We start from the raw sequence: 16,367 nt of genomic DNA on the forward strand, positions 1-16,367 counted from the left end.
TTGAATAATCTAGGACTAGGGGTGAGTTCTCATAGGGTCAACTACAACTTCAATTGAGTCTTTTAGCAATTGCATGATGAGAAGGTATTGCGTTCCTCCCAACCAGAGTCGTCGATCGATCGAACCAATTCTTACTACCTCATAACTACTCAACAAATTACTCAACCCTTCATAACAGATCCTTTTCTTCTCATTTTCGACCACATAGGTATTATTTTCAACTTCATTCTTGCTTGTATCTGTCGTTTTCTTTGTCTTCATAGGTAACAGAGTTCAAGAAGAGTTCTATATTTATTATTTTTGTCTAAAAAACTAAGGGATTTTAAGTTAATGATGAAAACTAAAATTTTTAGTTGTATTATCTTCGAGAATGGATTTACAATTTTGAGTTTTGATGGTAAAATCATTGGAAAAAATTGAGAAAACCCTAGTTTATGTCACAGTGTTCTGTTGACAGTCGTGGTATTATTGGAAGGTGTTTGTGGTGATGGTGGTGATGGTATTTGTGGTCATTGTGGTGGCACTGGTGGTGGCATTGGTTGTTGTTGTTTGTGGTGGCTATCGGTGGTGTCGATATTTATGCTATTTGTGGCATTGGTTGGTGGTGTTTGTGGTGGTGGTTGTTGGTGTGTCGGTATGGGTGGTGTTTGTAATGTATCTTTTAAAATTTATGCATACATCAATTGTACTATAATTTTTATTTTTTTGTTGTTTGTAGCTAAAACATGTCTCCCAAAAGAAAAGAAAGTGAAAGTGGATCAACGTCTGACCACCCAAAAAAAGGCTACAGTATAGAGAGATTCGGAGGAGCTTCATGAACAAAGTAAAGCTAAGGAGAGATATGAAAACAACATTGAGAGAGGTAGACAAGGGTCTGTAGATGGTGATAAAGAAAATGAAAGTAAGAAAGAGAAGAAATTAGAGAGTGAGAAAGAGAAAGAGGATGATCATCAACATGATGATAATGGATCACCAATGGGGCGTGAATTAATATCGACATCCCAGCATGATCCTGTCAAAAATTTTAGTATTGACAGGTTTCAAGTTGCAATGCCGATAAATGACCCAGAAGTAGAACTAACTGGTGAAATTGTACTTAAATGTCAGATGGGGAAAGTATTAATAAATTTAGGAAAATTATGAAGAACGAAAACATAGACGGACTTTTTAAGAAGAGCTGTTTTGGATGCTTTCTTGAGCTACCTGAGGATCCCCCTGCCCATTTTTGTTTTCCTTTGACGATGGTATATGGTCTTCTCAAGCGCAGGATCAAGTACGTGGGGGATGGTAAAAATCCAGAGGAGGGGGCAAAAGGAAGATAGATGAAATGTGGACCAACTACTATGGCATGCCGATTTGTTTTGGCTTGCAAGAGTTTTCCATGGTGAAGGGCTTGAGATGCCATCATCCAGAAAAACCACCACCCCGCAAAAGATCCAAGGCAAGAAAACCCAAGGAAAAAATAGATGGGTTGTTTGACATTGCTCTATGTGGTTTCAAAGCATCGGATTTGTTGACAGATCTCAAAGATAAAACCATACCAGAGCAGTACAGGGAGCAATTGTGCTTATTTTGGTTTGACCATGAGGTTATATTGGCAAGAGACATCAACAAGGTCATAGAAGATAATTTGTTGGCGCGTGCTGAGGATTTTGATAAATTCAACAATTATCCCTGGGGATATGACAGCTTCTACTTGACTGTCCAATATTTACTGACAAAGCTATCCTCATGGATGACCACATTATACGGATTTTCTTGGGCTTTCATGGTAAAATTAATCACTATTTTTAATCATCCATTAATTTATATTGAATATAGTTATTATGACTTTTTTTGCTTGCTTCCTGTTTACATTTTTTAGGCTTGGGCATTTGAAGTCATTCCACCCCTCCAAAAGCAGGTAATGGATTACCCGGATGAGGTTTCTCATCCAAGGATGTTTAGGTGGTTGGCTGCAAAGAGCAATACCAAAATTAAGGAGGCTGATCTCTTTAACCCTCCGTATGATGCAGTACATCTCCTTTAAGTAAAATAATTTTACTCAATGAAAGATATTGAAAAGATGTTATACCTGATGCAACAGACGTTATCTCTTATGCACTAAATGGGACATCTGTTGCGATAGATTACTCATCTTGTGCCAACCGATACAATAGATGGATACTCTATTGCAACGTATCTTTCATCAGATTACCCATCTGTTGCTTTGGTTCTCTGAACCCTACTTCTAATAGATTAACCATCTACTGCAAATTAAGCAACAGATGTGTAATCTGATGTAACATATTGTTAATCTGTTGCGACATATAGATCATCTGTTGTATAACATGTAACCCAACATCTTACCCATCTTGTGCAACTAGTGCAACAGATTGGTAATCTATTGCGACAGATGATTGATATTTTTGCATCAGATTATCCTTGTGCTGCTCTGGTTCTTTGAACCTGACTTAAATGGATTTTAACCATATACTACAAGATATGCAGAAGATGGGTAATCTGATGCAATAAATTGTTAAACTGATGAAAAAGTTTACTTAAAATGCAATCCAACTGTGAAATTATTATATTATGTGATTTAAATGTATCTGTCTTTTTTATAGGTTGTGCATCCATGGACGTGCCCACTGAGGAGGAGTCGGTGATGACTTTTTATATTACTCTAGGTCTTGTTAATACTATAGCAGACCCAATGGTAGAGTTAATAAAGAAGGAATTGGCTGGAACAACAGCCATAAGAAGAGCAGTTAGGCAAGGTCAGCCTAATGTTGAGGCTTTCATGACCAATGTAGACTCCTAATTTTGTCCCGTCCAGAATAATTCTTACTCCGTTATCACGCACTTTGACCCCATCTTACAATTTTCTTCAAGAAAAAAAAAATGAATAACCACCTCATCTTTTACTTATTTATTAATTCCTTTTTTATTCTATCCAAATAACAAACCCTAACTAATTTTGTCTTATCTTAAAGTTTCCAACAACCTACCCAATCAAAAAATAGACACCTAATCCTTACCCCTCCAATTAAAAAAACAACACCTCACCTCTCACCTAATCACCCAATACCACCCCAACCCACGTGACCCCTCCTCTCTTTTTTTCTTGTTCATAAAGAAATATACACGGATAGGGGCACCTTCCAGGAAATTCCATATCACATGGACCCCACATTCCTTATATAAACAAATTCCATTCACTGGAATAGGGGGAAAAACACGCATATACCATTATTTTGTCTCCTTTTTGGATACACTCTCAGGGATTGGGTTTGAAGGGATTCCCTTTTTCTTCTTCATCATTTTCTTCAAAAAAAAAACTCGACATCACTCATGACCCCCTTCACTGAATACACCATAAACACGCACACACAGAGACTCATTTTTTTAACGTCACTCATGAATCTCGCACACGTACACAAAAAAAGGGGTAGAATAAAAAGAGAGAAAGTCACAAAGAGGGAGATATAAGGGGGAATCGAGAGGGACAACGAAGGGACTGAGGTTGTCTGGCAAACCCATCACTGGAACTATTGGGTTTTGGTCGATTCCAGTTGAATTTGGCCGAAAACGATGAGTTTTTTTGAAATCTGTTGTTAGCATTAGGGTTCCCATCATCGATACAACCAGTGCTGATTTGTTCATCCCTGTTTCAATCGTTTTCTTATGGAAATATCGATTGGGTTGAGTTTATCATGATTTCTATTTTGAATATTTTGGGTTTGTATTGGTTTGGGATTTGAATTTTGTTCATCTCAATCGTTTCATATTATAGTTAGTTTCAGGTTGCTATTTATCGATACCGAGTTGGGGTTTCATCACTGTTGAGGTTTTCTATTTGAGCTTTCGGATTTGGACTTATTTTGACTCTTATTATCCTCAAAAGTCGATCTCGGAAGGTCCATTTCTTTAACCCGCTTTCTTTTCTTCATTTTTATTTATTGAGATGGGTATGATTACGTGTTGTGTGATCATGATGGTTTGATGTTTCTGGTGTTTTAATATTGATGTGAATTCAGGGTATATGGAATGAAGTTGATTAGTTTTAATAGTGATTGACAAAGACAAGTTAGATAAGATGGAATTGGGGAATTGGTAAAACATGGATGGATATAGATCAATTTTGTTTCGTTGTCTTTCATTTAAGTCGGAATGAGCACGAATGTGATAGATCATGAGATGTTGAAATAGATAGGAAATATAGGTTCGGGTAGGCAAAATTTAGGCGTGATTTGTTGATTGAATGCTTTGAATGTCTAAATATGTGTTTCGAGTGTTTCTTTTCTAGTTTTATCATATTTCATTGAATTTATTCATTTAGCCAGGGAATGCCCCGTGGCTCATTGTATTTATTCATCGGGGAATGCCTCGACGTATTATGTTGGTGAAGGACATTCGTGATCAAGGCCTGAGGCATCGGATAAAGCACGAGAGAGTAGTTTAGGACAAGTATAGGTTAGCATAGGTTTATATTTTTGCATTTTTTTCTGGATTGTATAATTGGACTGAACATTAAATTTTGGACTGTTTTGTTTTTGTGTGTTTTGTTTGTTTGTTCTATGTTACTTTTTGTGTTTTTTATACACTCGTTGATGTCAAATTAGCCAATACTCTTTACCAAGAGACCGTGATCGAACCATAGGATCGAGGGATGCCTGATACCTTCACCTCGATTAATAAAATTCTTTAGCCGGAATCTCTGTTCGCGGATCAATTATAGAGTCAAAACTGTTTTTGAAAAGGATTTTCAAAGGTGACTTGGCATACCCAATTTATGTCAAGTGGTGACTTTGAATAAAAAATGTAAATAATCCTTTTTAAATATAAATGTTTATTTTTTGTCACTTTGATAATAAAAATCCTTTTGAAACCTTAAAATCAAACCTATTTTTGGTTGTAAAAAAAGGGGGGTGTGACAGCTCTGGCGACTTTGCTGGGGAGATCTTTTCAGAATTCGAGTTGATTTGTAGGAGTCATATCAGCTTATTTTGGTAATATAGGTGTATAGACATTTTGTTTGTGATTATTGTTATTGTTGTACGTTTTCGTGCTCTTTGTTTATAGTTTTATTTAAGTGTTACCGCTTTATATCTAGGATCATGTGCATAACTCGAGTCATTTTTTCTGCAACAAGTCTGTAGTACATGCTGTGTACACGACCTATAGTTGAGTCATCCTTATCTTAAGGGAGGAGCCGTTGGCTGGTATGGAGTAGGTGGACAGCTAAAGCAGCCACTATCGACCATACGCTCCCCCGAACAGCCTTGTTAGTAAACCCCAGTGTAGGTTAGCCTTTAGGTCATAATTATATGCATCATATTGAGACCTAGTGGGGCCCATTTGGTCCTTTGTAGGAGACTCACCTATGACGCATCCCTACGTGCTAAATATTGCATCTTTGAGGGTAATGATGTTATTTGACAGACTGATTTGGTTAAAACATGTGTTATAAATAAAGTGTGTAGGCAATGAAAAAGTGAGTCAACAAAAAAGAGTGAAAAAAACAGTTTCGTAGTTTTAGAGTTCTTTATGGCTTTTGTTTTACACAATCCCAAAATTCAAAAAGATTTTTTACCTTTCACACTCATTTTCTTAAAAATACCAAAAAGATTTTTCTTTCATAGTTGTTGATGTCAATGTTATGTGAAGTGTCTAATTAAAAAATTCAAAAAGATTTTATTTCTCATCATCCATCTATAATCGCGTTTCTCAAGTCAAGTCTTAGTTTGTTTTAATCCTTAATTGTCCAATCTGGACGAACTACACATACCTGATTCCCATCCCTCGGGACGAGATACGTAGGCAACCCTCGGTGGGTTCGGTAATCTTTATTTTTGCCTTTGTCTTAGCCTTAGACTAGGTCTTTCCACTCGTCATTTAGTGCTATTAGCATGTCTTAGCCAAGTAGGTTGATTTTATTCGGTGATACTGTTCAGCGAATTGGATTCATAAAGTGGTTTGTCCCTTCGACATATGTCCGCATCAAATTCCCTAAGGTTGGGAATCTTTCGTTCTTGTCGAATTTTTGAGATAATGTCTTATGTGTTATTATAGGATGGATCTGTCCACAAAGTCCAGAGTCCGAATAGTTGGCTAAGTGCCCAAAAATTTAATCAAATGGTGGGGCATATTTAACTACATCGAGCAACAGGGGTTGGCAAAGAAGTTAGGCACTCTCACTTCCCTCCTATATCTTACGCCCCGCCCAGACCTGAATGAAGCTATATCGACTTTTTGGGATCCAAGTTGTTTGGTGTTTAGGTTTGGTTTCTTTAAGTTGCCTTACATTAAGAAAACAATGATTTGGGCACAAACTCATTCTCCCACACGATTTCTTCATGGTTATGGTTTAAAGGCCAATAACCACTTGACGTGCCTTAACCAATGTTGGGTCTCCTTTGATTATTTTCATGCTCAGTTTGGGCCTTCAAACGGTTTTGATTACTTTTGGGATGAGTTCTATACAACCAAGGAGAATTGGGAGAAACATCGTCTAGAAGTCTTCACTCTTTCCTTGTTGGGCATTTTGGTCTTCCCATTAGAAGAAAGACGGGTTAATACTCGCTTGCAGACTGTAGTGATGGCCTTATTTCATAAAAATCTAGGGGAAACATTCACACTTATACCTATGATCTTGGCAAAAATATATACAGCTTTAACCGAGGTGAAGGGCGGGATGAGATTCTTTGAGGAAAGCAACCTGATATTGCAATTATGGATGATGGAGCACTTGTATGAGCCTTCTTTGATTAGGTTGGATGTGATTGATCGTTGTATACTTGAGTGAGTGAATGCCATGAATCAGAGAATACATTTTGATAAGCTCTCGTTGCCGATAGGGATTGATGCTTGGACTGAATTTCTTGAGTCAAGAACTGAAGACAATATTCTATGGACCTATCTCTGGTTTCGTCCAAAAATAATCTTATATAGCTGTCATATGCAACCTCTTTTAGTCTTGTTAGGAATTAATTGCACTAGACCATACTCTCCTTTTAGGGCAATACGCTAGTTGGGTAGACTATAGGACGTTCCATCGATAATGGACCTTCTGAAGGATGTCGACCATTTTAAGGATCAAGCCTTACGCAAAACTAAATACAAAGAATTCTGGAATCACACAATAAAGCTAGGTGTGGATACTCTCAAAGTAGGTCTGGATAATCAAGGGTACACTCAAAGATATGAGATCTGGCTGCAAACTATACCTTGGGGTATTAGTAGGCCATTGTCCTTGAAACTTAGAGAAAGAATGCATTGTCGATGACTGTCAGGATGAAAGTGCGGGGGCCAAAGTGGAGACACTGAGATTTCAGTTATCAAATTTTCTCAAGACTGTAGAAAGGTGTCAGAACAATCTCTCCAGGTGCACTCTCTATGAGGCGGGGATACGTGCTAGAAACTTCTTCCCAAATATTAGGGTGTCTTTGCAGGATATGCTACAGAGTTTGAATGGGAGAAAGAGAACTTCACAGACAGGTCCATCTCAGCCAGGGTCATCCCACAGCACACCAATGTGAACGATCAACTCTTATCTTTTATTTAGTTTGAGTCCTTTATTTTTGTATCCTTTTATTGTTGTGTCTTTGTTCAGTTGGGATCAAGTTTGTTTTAAATGTTAAGATTCTTTATTAGGAGTATTACGCATGTTATCTTATGGGTCGAGAATGTTGTTTAGTCTTTGTTGATCAGTATTTAAGCTTTCTTAAACTCGAAATTTGTTTTAATTGTCTCTTTTATGAAATGTAGTGAAGTTGCGGAATTGTTTCCTTTTGGCTGTTCTTTCTCAAAAAAAAAATCTTCAACTTTGTGGTGTCTATGCATGCATTACCCGAACTACGCAAGATCTGATTCATGTACAATATGATACGTAGGCAACCTACTTTTGGGTTCGATCTAATCATTTTGTTTCATTGTTTTTCATTATTTTTCCTATTTTAAAGAAAAGCAAAATCCATAAAGAATGATAAAATGAAGGTAGATAGCGAGAGAAGAAAAGAAAGAAAGGATGATGAGAAATAAAAGGAAGGAAAGACACAGATGCGAAAGAAAAGAGAAGCGAGGGCGACAAAACACAAAACAAAAGAGGTGTGGTTAGAGGAAAGAAGCAATTAAGTGTAGGAGAAAGATCTAGATGATGTTAAAATGACCTCGCTACCCTTAAAGACTGTAAAAAATGAACATGAATCTAGGATAATTTTACCAATGTGATTCCCATTCTTGTTATGTGGCCTAATCCTAATGAGTTTTGTCTTTGATGAGCATGTTCTTTCAGATAAGTGGTTGGTTTGTAGCACTCTGGCTAGTCATCCGTACTTTACTAGATCAAAAGAGAAGCTTGCCATGGCTAGTAGAGAGATTGAAAATTCACTCATTGACCCAGATCAGGATCCCAAGGAAGAAAGTTCAGAACGTAATGATAAGGTATTGAGACTTAGACAACAATTGCTAGATCTGCACCGAGCATGGGCTAGTGGCATGCCTCCTCCTCCACTCTCTAAGGATCTTAGGAATATTCCTAATTGCCCACCGCTCTCTCAGGCCCAATTCTCTATTCCCATTAAGTCACCGAAGCACGCACCAGGATTCACTTCGTGGAAATATTACCCTGGCACTTCTAGTGTGCCCCTGGCAGTTCCTCAACCAAGGCCCGTGACTCAGCCGGCGCCATCCCCAGCGCCTGTGTTCGTGGCTCCGCCACTACCTGGAGCTCCCACATATGTTATGCGTCCGATAATAGTACTTCCTCGGTCTGCCAGTGAGCTAGTATTGAAGGTTTCAGATAGTTAATATTATGCCCTGGAGCCTACTTTGAGAATGAATGAACCGTATGGGTACGCTCAGCCACCTGTATTTCTATTTGATACGGATAAACCTATTGCAACAGAGGAACAAAAATTCATGGCACGGAAGTTGAAGAGTTTAGAACAGGCTATGAGGAATTTGCAGAGAGTCGAAGGTTATAAGAGTGTTGCCTATAAAGATATTTGCATGTTCCCATACATTAACCTCCCCCTTGGTTTTAAAATACCCAAGTTTGAGAAACACGCGGAGCACGGTGATCCCGTGGTGTATTTGAGACATTTTTGCAATCAATTGAGGGTTGTGGGGGGGAGAGAAGAGTTGTTTATGGCTTTCTGTGGCTCTAGTCTTTTCGGTCTGGCTTCAAAATGGTTCGTCGATTAGGATATTGACAATTGGAACAACTCGGATAACTTAGCTTCTGAGTTTGTGCAATATTTTCAGTATAACGTTGACCTGATTCTGAACAAAAAATCCTTAGTCAATATGAAGAAGAAAAGCACTGAAGGCTTTAGGGAATACGTGATAAGGTGGCGTGAATAGGCCGCCAGGGTAAAGCCTCCAATGAAGGAGAGTAAGATGGTAGAGGTCTTTATTTAGGCATAGGATAAGACCTATTTTCAATATTTACTTTTGGTAATGGGAAAGTCTTTTATTGAAGTCCTCAAAATAAGAGATATGATAGAGGACAGAATCAAGACCGACCAAATAGTGAGTTTTGCTGCATTAAAAGCCGCCACACAAGAGATTCAAAGTGGATCTGGTGCATTCAGAGGTAAAGAGAAGAAAGAGGATGTGGCGACCATTGTAGCTGGAACCCATTCTTATCCCAAAAGACCGCCTCTCCCCTATCCCCAATCCCAGGCCCAAGTCTACGCCCAAGCTCCATATATTCCTCCCCACTATTACTACCCTTCACAAAACCCATTATATTCTATTCCACCATCCCCCCATACCCAGTATATAGCACGCAACCATATGCCCAAACCTTTTCTTACCCGCAATGGTGTGCGCAAGATCTAAAAAATAGCCCATCAGCTCCACCAAATTACCAAAACCTCTCTAGACCCGATTTCCAACCCAGTCTCGAGTACAAGCAAGAGAAGGAGGTCAAAAATTAGTTCACACCTCTTGGAGAGCATATGCTAGCTTGTTTGATAGGTTGAGAAAGATGAAGGTCTTAAGCCCAATTCAAGGAAGGCTTTCAAATCCACCTCCGAGAAATCTTGATTATTCGTTAAGATGTGTGTATTATTCTGATATGCCGAGGCACGATATCAAGAAATGCTGGTATTTGAAGAAAGCTGTCCAAGATTTAATTGATGCAAATCAAATTCTGGTCCAGGCCCTGGAAGCTCCAAATATTAATCAGAAAACGTTGCCAACCCATGCTAAAAATAATATGTTAGAACTGATATATGATTGGAAAGAGTCATCAAGGTGTTATAAGCCTATTGTCAGAATACAGACCAATGAGGACTAATCAGTGAATGTAGCAAATTCGTTGAAAGCAATGTCATTAAGCCAGGAAGGAATAGGAGAAGATAAATCCCAAGAAATCATAAATAAACCCGTGATCATAGTACAAGGTGCCAGAAGATATGTTAATTTAACTCAGGATAAACCTAAGTTGACGGTGGTAGGAGCTCCAGGTAAGCCTATCTTGATGGTGAAAGGACCACTGGCAATACCTATTGTTCTCAAATCGGTGACCTAACCTGCGATAGTTGATATGAAAAAGGTTCCCTGGAACTATAAGCGGACTATGATGACCTATCAGGGAAAGGAAGTAGTGGAAGATGTAGATGAGGTAGGGGGTTTGACTCATCCAGGAAGATGTTTCATGCCTAAAAGTTTTAAGAAGTCCAAGCCAATTGTGAGTGGACCTTCATCTATCAAAAAGCCTGTCACTGAAGAAGAAGCCGAGGAATTTTTGGAAAAGATGAAGTTGCCAGAGTATTCAATAATAGATCAGTTGAAGAAAACCCCTGCTCAAATTTCCCTCTTATCTTTGTTGTTGCATTCTAAGGAACATCGTGATATTATATTGAAGGTATTAAATGAACCATATGTTTCGAGGGAGATTACAGTAAATTAGCTTGAGAAAATAGTTGAAAAAATCTTTGAGGTCAATCGGATCAGCTTCTCTGATGATAAATTGCCTGTTGAAGGTATGGGGCATAACCGAGGTCTTTACATTATAGTGAAGTGCGAAGACTTCTACGTTACTCATGTCATGATTGAAGGAGGTTCAGGTGAAAATATCTGCCCTATTTCTACTTTGCAAAAGTTAAATATTGGTGTTGAGCGGATCAGGCCCAACAATGTATGTGTCAGGGCTTTCGATGGTGCAAAATCAAACTCCATTAGCGAAATAGAACTAATTTTAATTATAGGGCCTGTTGAGTTCGCCATAGAGTTTTATGTGTTGAATATAGACTCCTCTTACAATCTGTTGTTGGGAAGACCGTGGATCCACAAGGCCAAGGAGGTTGCATCTACATTGCACCAAATGATCAAGTTTGAGCATGACAGGCAATTAGTGATTATTCATGGTGAAAGGGATTTGTTCGCCTACGAAGATTCTCCCTTGTCCCTTATTGAAGCAAATAATGTAAAGGAGACATTTGTCTATCAAACTTTTGATACAGTATCGGTGAATCGTATCGTTGAAGGGCAGGTTATTCTGGGACCATAATTGTCTTCCACTTCTATCATGACGGTGAGTGAGCTTTTGAAATATGAATTTGTGCCAGGAAAGGGTTTGGGAGTGTCTCTGCATGATATCGTTCATCCCATATGTCCAAGAGAGAACATGGGCACTTTTAGTCTGGGATTTGAACCTATGGATGAAGATTTAAAGATGGCCAAGGGGAGGAAAAAGGAAACATGGTCACTCCCTTGCCCAATGCTGCTACACAGTGAATCATTTATCAAGAGCGATGTCACGAAGCCTGTAAAATTTGAAGCTAAATTGGTTGATGACTTCTAGAACCTGTTGATTGATGTTGACATGGTTGAAGAAGAAAAGGGTACTAGTAAGGCAGGCGTGTAGTTCATAGGTCCTGAGGTCCAGCTCAATAATTGGGAAGTTACTCCTCTCCCCATCTGGAGGGGGTTTTGGTAGTTTATTTTGTTTTTCTTTCTATTTATCTGAGTTATTCCAGGGTTGTAATTTGGAATTTAGCTTGTTTACATTCTGTTATCATTTGTGTTTAAACCCTCCTATCTTTCCCTTTTAATGAAATGCAATGTCCCCTTATTTTGTGTCTAATATATTTTGATTTTGTCTTTTTCTTTATACAGTTCTCTTTATGCTGATTCTAATGACATGACATGAATGCGTAATTTTTAGCTTGATATTAAAATTCAAACTAATCAAGATATAATGAAGATGGAGGGGGAATATGGTGAAGAAGAGGTACTAGAGGAAATAAGCAAAGAGTTGGAATAGTTTGAAGACAAGCCGAATCCTAATTTGAATTAAACTGAGCCAATCAATCTAGGAAATCAAGAAGATGCTAGGGAAACTAAAATCAGTGTACATACTTTGTCGTGGATAAAAGATGGAATGATTCAAGCATTAATTGATTATAAGAATGTTTTTGTATGATATTATGATGATATGCCTGGTTTAACCACTGAATTAGTGGCTCATAAATTGCCAACTGATCCCACATTCCCCTCTGTGAAACAGAATTTGAAGAATTTTAAAACTAATGTAAGCATTAAAATCAAAAAGAAAATCATGAAACAACTTGAAGCCAAAGTCATTCGAGTGGCTCGTTATCCTACGTGGTTATCCAATGTTGTTCCTATCCCAAAGAAAGATGGCAAAATTTGAATAGAGCAAGTCCGAAGGATGATTTTCCACTTCCAACCATCCATATTTTGTTGGACAACTGCACTAAACATGAGGTTGCCTCTTTTGTGGATTGCTATGCTGGATACCACCAGATCATTATGGATGATGAAGACACGGAGAAGACGTCTTTTATCACACCATGGGGGACCTATTATTATCGAGTGATGTCGTTTATTTTGAAGAATACTGGAGAAACATACATGAGAGCCATGACCACTATGTTTCATGATATGATGCATAAGGAGATTGAGGTCTATGTAGAAGATGTGATTATTAAATCAAAGTGTCAGGCTGACCATGTTAAAGATTTAAGAAAGTTCTTTGAAAGGATTCAAAGGTATAATCTCAAAATCAACCCGGAAAAATGTGTATTTGGAGTTTCGTCTGGAAAGATATTGGGGTTTGTAGTTAGCCGTCGGGGAATTGAATTGGATCCTTCAAAAATCAAAGCCATCCAGGATTTGCCTCTGGCCAAGAATAGGACAGAGGTGATGAGTTTGCTTGGTAGATTGAACTACATTAGTAGGTTTATTGCTTAACTAACAACCACGTGTGAGCCCATTTTCAAGTTGCTGAAAAAGAGTGTTGTGGTAGAGTGGACTGAAGAATGTCAAGAAGCTTCGATAAAATCAAAAGATATCTATCAAATCCACTAGTGCTAGTACCACTGGAGCCTGGTAGGCCTTTGATCTTATATTTATCGTTCATGGATAATTCCTTTGGTTGTGTCCTGGGCCAACATGATGTCATGGGCAAAAAGTAGGCTATTTATTATCTTAGCAAAAAGTTCACTGCATATGAGGCCAGGTACACTCTTCTTGAAAAGACGTGTTGTCCCCTAACTTGTGTAGCGCAGAAGTTGAAACATTATCTTTTGTCCTACACTACTTATCTCATCTCCCACATGGATCCTTTGAAGTATATCTTTCAGAAGCCTATGCCGACCGGTCATTTGGCAAAGTGGAAAATATTTCTTACCGAGTTTGACATTTTATATGTGACTCAAACTTCCATGAAAGCCCAAGCCTTGGTAGATCATCTTGTTGAGAATCCCATTGATGAAGAGTACGAGCCATTAAAGATATATTTCCTGATGAAGAAGTGTTGTATGTCGATGAAGTCGTTAAAGATGCTGATCCAGGTTGGAAGTTGTTCTTCGATGAAGCTGTCAACATGAAAGGAGTCAGAATAGGTACAGTTCTTATCTCTAAGGCAGGGCAACATTTTTTGGTAATAGCGCAACTTTGATTTTATTGTACCAATAATATGGCAAAATATGAAGCTTGCATTCTGGGTTTGAGGCTAGCTGTTGATATGGGAGTCCAGGAACTATTAGTGTTGGGGGATTCAGATTTGATCGCCCGTCAAATTCAAGGTGATTAGGAGACGTGAGATTTGAAGCTCATACCATATCAATAAGGCTTGCAGGAGCTATGTCAACGGTTTGTGTCAATAAAATTTAGGCATATTCCAAGGATTCATAATGAGGTTGCTGATGCTTTAGCCACTCTATCTTCAATGCTCCAAAATCCTGATAAAGCCTACATCGATCCAGTGCATATACAGAGTCATGATCAGCATGCTTACTGTAATGTAGTTGAAGGAGAGATCGATGGAGAACCTTGGTTCTTTGATATCAAACGATACATTCAGTAAGGAGAATAGCTAACACATACCACCAACGATCAAAAGAGGACTATTAGGCATTTGGATAGTGGATTTTTCTTAAGTAAGGGAATCTTACATAAAAGAACCCCGAATCGAGGACTTTTGAGGTGTGTAGATGCAAAAGAAGCCTAGGCGATCATGGTTGAAATACACTCTGGAGTATGTAGGACGTATATGAACGGATATGTCTTGTCTAAGAAGATACTTCGAGCAGGTTATTACTGGCTTACTATCGAGAAAGATTCTATTTGATTTGTTCGAAAGTGTCATCAATGTCAAGTACACGGTGATATGATACATTCACCTCCTACTGAGTTGCATGCAATGTCTGCTCCATAGCCGTTTTTAGCTTGGGGAATGGACGTGATTGGACCGATTAAGCCTAAAGCGTCAAACGGGCATAGATTCATTTTGATGGCCGTAGATTACTTCACAAAGTGGGTAGAAGAAGTAACTTTCAAGTCAGTAACAAAGAAGGCAGTGGTAGATTTTGTTCACACCAACATTATTTTTAGGTTTGGAATCCCAAAGATGATCATTACAGATAATGCCGCCAATCTAAATAGTCATTTGATGCAAGAAGTGTGCCAACAGTTTAAGATCGCACATCAAAATTCCACTCCATATCGTCCAAAGGCAAATGGCGCTGTGGAAGCCGCTAATAAGAATATCAAGAAGATACTGCAGAAAATAGTACAAGGGTTTAACAATGGCACAAGATGTTACCGTTTGCATTACTAGGTTATTGTACTACTGTTTGCACTTCAACAGGGGCAACTCCATATTTGTTGGTGTATGGGACAGAAGTAGTCATTCCCACAGAAGTTGAAATTCCCTCTCTTCAAGTTATTGTGGAAGCAGAGATTGATGATGATGAGTGGGTCAAAACCTGATTGGAACAGTTAAGCTTGATTTATGAAAAAAAACTAACGGCGGTATGTTATGGCCAATTATATCAGAAGAGAATGGCTCGAGCGTATAACAAAAAGGTATGACCCAAAAATTTTGAAGTTGGTCAGTTGATGTTGAAGCATATCCTTCCTCATCAGGTTGAAGCAAAAGGCAATTTCTTCTTAAATTGGCAAGGTCTCTTTATTGTGAAGAAAGTGTTGCCCAATGGAGCCTTATATTTGACAGCTATTGAAGGTAAAATGGCAGATATGGCTATCAATGCTGATGCGGTCAAAAGATATTATGTATGATAATTTATCCTTTATTGATTTTATTGCATGTTTAGTACTTGCATTTTTGAAGATTGATATGATGAAGACATTTTATTCTTCTATCCAAACATTGTGTCATCCTTTGTTTACCCGTTTGTTCTTAGTTTTGTTTTTCTTGCATATCCCTCTTTTGGAATCAAAATAGAGTAAAAGATAAATGTTAGGAAAATAAGAATAAGAAAGAGTTCTAAAATAAAAGAAAAAAAATCAAATCAAAACAAAGAACAAACTGATGGAACTACGTGCGACCTGATTCTCCTCTCTTAGGAGTGAGATATGTAGGCTGCCCTATTCAGGGCTCAGTCCAACCAAATAAAGATTTTAGGGTTACCCAGTCAACAAAAAGCTGGGGAATGAGCTAACATGTTGTTGAGTAAATTCCAAAAGTTGTAAATACCACCCCTACTTCAAGTGTCATCTGAGCCTCCTGCCATCCTTTTCTTCCTAACCTTATCCAAAAACCAAGTTACAACCAAAGAAAAAGCTTCAGATCAATCTTTGATAATGTTAATGCTAAGCATGCAATGGATATGATGATACATTGTAGGGTACTACTTATCTTCCTCAGCATAAGAAGTCAGGAAAGAAATAAAAATAAGAGAGTCTTATTGGTGAAAACCCTCGCGGGCCCCATAAGGCGATGGTGAGCTGAGAGAAATAAAAATGAAAGAGTCTTACTAGTGAAAACCCTCACGGGAACCATAAGGCGATGGGGAGTTAAGAAAAATAAAAATAAGAGAGTCTTATTGGTGAAAACCATTATGGGCACCGTAAGGCGATGGCGAGTTCGAGAGAAAAGTGAAAAGGTA

This window comes from Capsicum annuum, chromosome 3 (assembly GCF_002878395.1).
Source record: "Capsicum annuum cultivar UCD-10X-F1 chromosome 3, UCD10Xv1.1, whole genome shotgun sequence".
Classification (NCBI taxonomy): domain Eukaryota; kingdom Viridiplantae; phylum Streptophyta; class Magnoliopsida; order Solanales; family Solanaceae; genus Capsicum; species Capsicum annuum.